The sequence below is a fragment of the Gobio gobio genome (genome assembly GCF_949357685.1).
Source record: "Gobio gobio genome assembly, chromosome: 6".
Classification (NCBI taxonomy): domain Eukaryota; kingdom Metazoa; phylum Chordata; class Actinopteri; order Cypriniformes; family Gobionidae; genus Gobio; species Gobio gobio.
This window is the reverse complement of record NC_137102.1, coordinates 60,586,823-60,593,155: the sequence shown is the minus strand read 5'-3', so window position 1 is coordinate 60,593,155 and position 6,333 is coordinate 60,586,823. Positions and strand designations below refer to the sequence as shown.

Here is a 6,333-nt window from a genome sequence, read left to right as displayed (position 1 = left end):
TAGTGCTAAAAGGCAAACTTATTTTCCCTTATATGTACAGTAGGCTATATACATATGAATTCATACTGAATCAAGATGGAAATGGATATTTGTGCCCATCGTCTCATAAGCTAATGCTGATTTTGGGCATCTACGCTGTAAATCATCCAGTTAGCTGTGGTTATGCAGGTTATATGTATTGTATGTAACTTATTTCCACTCAATATATTGAGTTTTCCTTTGACTAAAATGACGAGACTTTTAGTCGACTAAAACTTGACTAACAAAAGATCCGTGAATGACTAAATATGACTAAAACTAACAAGGACATTTGGCACAAGACTAAGACTAAATTAAAAATAGGTGACAAAATGAACACTAGGCATGGATCTGGTTGACTTCCGGCAAGCAGATTTAGGCCGTAACTGGCCTGAATAACATAGCAATTGCTTAGCAATATATTTATTTTTTATCACATGCATTGCTCTGAAACGATGTGCATTGTAAAAAACGCTATACAAAAAAAAAGAAACGTGAATTGAATGCGATTGAATCATCACGAGCCCTAAGCGATGCTGCGTTTTTGCTCCAGTGCTGCAGTTGTGAGACGAGCCCTGAGTGTGTCAAGCTCAGCAGCGAAACCAAACAGCAGCAGATAGAAAGCGCCACAGATAGAGACAGTGTGCGATCCCTCTCTCTCTCTCTCACACACACACACACACACACGCGAGCGCGCGCGCTCACACACTCTGGAGGAGCATCTCTGATCGTGCGTGTGGAGGCATTGTATGTGGTGTGGTCGGCGTTTCTGATGCCAGCAGCTGAGAGGTAAACACACACACACACACACACACACTCGGGCTTGAGGACACGTATGGACGCGGTCGTGTGACTGATGGACAGACAGGAGGAGGCGACGGCGAGCCGGAGACGAGGAGAGACGCGCACGCTCACGGACAGACAGATGAGGACGCAGCAGTCTCACTCCAGACCTGGGTGAGGAAACTTCACAAACACACACTCACACACACACGGGAACAAACAGGTGAACCCTGGAGCTGATGTACCTGTGGAGCGCGTGGGTGAGGTTATGCAACACTAGCCGGGGTTTTTCTGTGTCTCTTTCATCCTGGATGCTGAGGGAACCGGAAAGTTTAGTTTGGCTAAAGTGAGCCGTGTCTCATCCAGGCTGTGTGATGATGATGTTCAGTCGTGTGTTATGGCTTTTTTATTTTATTTTGAGACTGTATTGGAATGGGATGTTCAAGTCCTTTCTGTCTCCAGACATCAGAATAAAAGCGCGCGCACGCGTCCGCACAGAAGGCACACATTTGCATCGACTCGAAATTAATTGCATGGCAAACAACGCTTTCAGTCATGTGTGCAAAGACATAAATCTAGGCTATATGAAGAGGAAATGAAAACGAGTCTTGTAGTGTGTGTGCTAGTATTGTAATCTGCTTTGGGGATGTTTAGTCCATTCTTCATTTATTTCAATATTTATGCATGTAGTTTCCAGTCTAAAGGAATATGGAGCTTGTATGCGTCCATTATTAAAATCACACACTGGTTTTTACTGTAAAGCTGCTTTGATTTCATTTGCATTGTATAATGTGCTTTCTCATCTGTTGGTTCTCCTATATTTCTCACGCTCGCTGTGATTTAATGCTGTCTTGCTATTGGAATTATCGTAAATACGAGTTTCCTAGTGGGAAATTGGAAATGCCATCTCAAGTCGTATTTTCTATTTTACTACCAGAGTTTCTGAGTTGCGTATGCCATAAACTTTATAGCGGAGAGAAGTTTTTTCCATCAGCTTGTCTTGCCATTAAATGAGGGAATATTTACAGATATGAATAACCGTTTGATGCATATTGTATGTTTTATACACAACGCCTGTATTTTAGGGTTGCACAATATTGGACAAAACTGGTATGTTGTTTTTCTGCGATGTATTGTTTAACCAGATGACTTGAATAGATCTATTTGGAAAGAGTTAATAATTGGGGTGATTTTGTAGAGTGAATCTGCATAGAGAATACACAAATTACAGTAAAATAGAACAGATGCTAATTAAATAAGCAGTGCTTTATGTTTTTCAGGCAAGTCTAACAATATTCAGGTAGAAATGTAAAATAACACTGCACAGTCTTCACTGTATACATGAAATATAATACACTTTTGTTAAAGATATTGATTATCATTAATTTCTGCAGCTGGAATATTAGGCTGTTGTCACTTTAAGAGCAAATGCACAAATCCAATATAATGATACGCATTTTTTTTTTCTTTTTCAAAGCACCCTTCGCTGGGAGTTTGATTGACAGGCAATCTGACCAATCATAATCCGCCGAATCAGTCAGGAGATTAACATAGTAGATTAACGGACTTGACCTTGTAAAACGGGGTGTACTGACGTCTTTCCGCGGTTGAAACAACCTTAAAGAGCCACAAAACGGTATTTATTGTTTGCATTTCTGAATAAATTCCAAAATTTGCGAGTTGAGACTGTTTCGTATTAAAAGCATAACCTGCTGTGTCCTGTCTGTCGGCGTGTTGTCAGTGTCCTCTTTGCTCCGCGATGTGTTTTTCACTGCGTGAGAACGTGTGTGTGTGTGTGTGTGTGTGTGTGTGTGTGTGTGTGTGTGTTTGCGAACGGTCAATTGTTTAAATTCACATTAGCCATAAGTGACTGTGTTTACGAGGACACTCACCGAGACGGGCATTTCAAGCGCTCGCCAATGTCAAAATGTTTGCGATATCCAATCAAATCGAAGGAGGCGGGATTTATTGTCCACAGAAACCGAGCAGCTTGAATGCGAGCCGAGGTGAGATAAATAGCCGAACTTGAGGAGTCAATACAGCAATATTTCCCACTGTTTACGATTAACAAAATTGAAACAATGCACATTCATTTCCAGGGACGCAAACGAAACTACCTTTTCCAATTTCTCAAATTTAAATGCCATTTACATTATTCAACACATGATTAAGAAACGTTAACGTAGCCGTTTTCAGCATCTGTGAATGTGTGTGTGTTTCCAGGCTAACGTAATATCACAGTCATTTATACAACTCAAAATATTATTTTCACTAAAATGTGGTAAAACTGGCAACTTTCATATTCAAGTAGCCCATGTCGGGTCATATACTAAAATAAATATAGGCTATAATACACTCGGGTTTGCTGGGTTAAAAATAACCCAAGTTGGGTTGTAAATGGACTAACCCAGCAATTGGGTTGTTTTAAGCACACATTTAACCCAATCACTGGGTTAAAACAACCCAAATGCTGGGTTAGTCCATTTTCAACCCAACTTGGGTTATTTTTAACCCAGCATTTTTTAGAGTGTATATGCTTGTTAGTTCACATGCATTATTTTACACACTAGCAATAACAGGTTGAAATAATTAAGACTTTTTAAATGTTTTTGAAAGGAGAAGGCTGAATTTATCTGATTAGAAATACAGTGTAAAACAGCATTAAGAAATGTTCTGATAGCTGTTGTGAATATATTGTAAATTATTATATTTTATTCCTGTGATCAAAGCTGAATTTATCATCATTACTCCAGTCTTCAGGGTCACATGATCCTGCAGATATCATTCTCATATGCTGTATTTTTCATTTAAAAAAAAAACCTTCAGGACCAATATAAGTTTTAAACTTACATTTTTAAACAATTGGAGCTCTATTCCATAAAACGAGAGATGTCAAGCTCCTGAAAGGACAAATAACCACTAGAAATGCACCATAAATAGTCCACATTCTGCACTACATACTCAGTCTTAGACCAGAGCATTGTGTTATATGGACTGATTTGGTTATGGTAGGTTTTGGACTTTAGTGATATTAAACTTCAAGATTTCAAAATGTGTAAAAAAAAAAAAATTCTAAATTATTTATTAAGTCATTCATTAATGTTAATGATAAGCATTTCAATAAAAAAATAGCATTTACGTTTCTTTATAAAAAACATCTATATTTTTAGTTTAGTAAGTGGTGTTTAAAATTTCGTTTAATGAGCATTATGAGCTTATGGTAAGATGTGTCAGAAAGTCCAGGGCCACTTTTTTGCCCCAGTCCGCCCCTGACTCTACTGTATTGGCTGTATTTAATAGCAATAGACTCTATTTACACTGTAAAAATTGTAGTATTTTCTTTGCAAAGTGTAAATGGTAGTTAGATGCATATAGTGGCAGATTCTATTTGCACTTCAGTGTTGTTGTACATTAAACGGTACGCAATAATAACAGTGTAAATGATTATATTTTATTAAAATTATTAAATGGATGTCGCCTTATTGGGACAATAAAGCCCTCCCTACACCTAAAAACACTTTGTTATTAAGACACTTCATTTCCACTTGTGCTACTGTTGACAACCCAGCAAATGCTGTCATTTTGTCTGACCCAATCAGACGTGAGTGGGCGGAGTCTGTGTAAATAGCCTCTGCCAACCAGTGTTAGTTTCGTTGACGTCATAATTTTCGTCATCAACCTTTTTTCACTGATGAAAACGAGACGATAACAAAATAAAAACTAGTGTTGGATGACAAAAACTATGACGAAAACTTACTGTCATTTTCGTCAACAAATAAAAACGAGACGGAAATGTCGATTAGGGAAGAGATGGGGTCAGAACTGATGTCCTGTGTAACAGATGCGCACATTTGATTTGAGCTGATCTAACCGCTGGAAAACACATTTCAAAATAAGAGTCCTGGTGTATTTCGAGCTTGTTTATAATTAAAAGTTACGCATAATATATTCGTTTTTTGCTTACACAATAAATTGGATTTAATTTAATTGCCATTTAATTCATAGTCAGGAGGAAAGACCAGTATTTGACACATATTCAATAAAGTATCAGGGTTATAATAGTTCACTAAAACCAATAAAAAAACTTGCATTTAAAATAGGGCTGTCAAAAGATTAATCGCGATTAATCGCATCCAAAATAAAAGTTTGTGTTTACATAATATATGTGTGTGTACTCTGTTAATTATTATTTATATATAAATACACACACAAGCATGTATATATTTAAGAAAAAAATATTATTTTTATTTATAAAACATTTATATTTATATATATTATAGATTATATAAATGTATATACAGTATATACATGCAAATATTTCTTTAATATATACATGCTTGTGTGTGTATTTATATATAAATAATAATTAACAGAGTACACACACATATATTATGTAAACACGAACTTTTATTTTGGATGCGATTAATCGCGATCAATCTTTTGACAGCCCTAATTTAAATAAATGTTAACTGAAATAAAAAAATTAAAAAGCTTTAGCTTAACCTGAAATGGCCTAAAACAGAAATACAACGTTATAAAAACTATATAGATGTTTTTAAAAAAGTGAATTGAGCTCTTTTGTGTATTTTTAATGTCAAAAACAAAATGTTATCAAAATGTCCGTTCAAGTGACAGTCGGTTATGTAACGCTTAACTGCTTGATGTATTACAATTGAACTAAACTCATTAGATTTAGCCGACTAAAACTAAAAACAATTCAGGTGACTAAAATATGACTAAAACTAAAAGGCATTTTAGTCTACTAAAACTAAATCAAAATTTGCTGTCAGAATTAACACTGATATTTGCACTTTGTGTACATGACACTCCAGAATTTACCCAGATATCTTGTGTATTATTATATGGTTGTCAATGAATGGGTTGCTCCATTTAGTTCTAAATATCATCTCTGAATTTTGGCTTTAATACGATTTCCCCAAGAAGTAAGTGAGAACGATCCCCCGTTATTCAGTGTGATATTTCTTTAGTTTTTGTACTGTTGATTAGTTTTTGAGCCACTGACCGCTCCCTTGGAGAAAACTCCCCCAACCAAAGCAAACTGGAGTTCTGAGACGCCCCAGACGGACACGCTATTGCTCTGAGACTTGAGTTTCAAGTTTGGCAGATCTTCGTCATGTTTCATATCAGTGATGTCTCCGATGCCAGAAGCTCCTCTGGCCAAATAAAAACAGGCACAAATGAGTCAATGTTTGTAATTCAGGACGAGTGTGGAAAGCGGCTCAGATGATTAGATGAGGACAGCTGGAGCTGTGATGGGGAACATCGTTCTGGAGGAGATCTTCCCAAACTCTAGACGAGACGTGTCTGATGTTACTGGAGTCGCATTCATAGCAGAAAAAACATCGGATGTGCAAGAAAGTCTGTATTCCAGCATTATGAGACTGTTCAAATCAGACCAAAAACAGATGTGAGATAAGTGTGAGTGTGTGTGTGTGTGTGTGTGTGTGTGTGTGTGTGTGTGTGTGTGTGTGTGTGTGTGTGTGTGTGTGTGTGTGTGTGTGTGTGTGTGTG

General features: G+C 36.9%; 1 protein-coding gene across 1 annotated transcript in view; it reads left to right on the top strand.

Moving 5' to 3' along the window:
- Positions 1-905: 905 nt before the first annotated feature.
- Positions 906-6,333, top strand: part of lingo3b (leucine rich repeat and Ig domain containing 3b) — a 100,923-nt gene continuing 95,495 nt past the window's right edge. The window contains exon 1 of the mRNA XM_079818393.1: positions 906-975. The gene's annotated coding sequence lies outside the window, so the exon portion shown is untranslated. The remainder of the gene's footprint in view (positions 976-6,333) is intronic.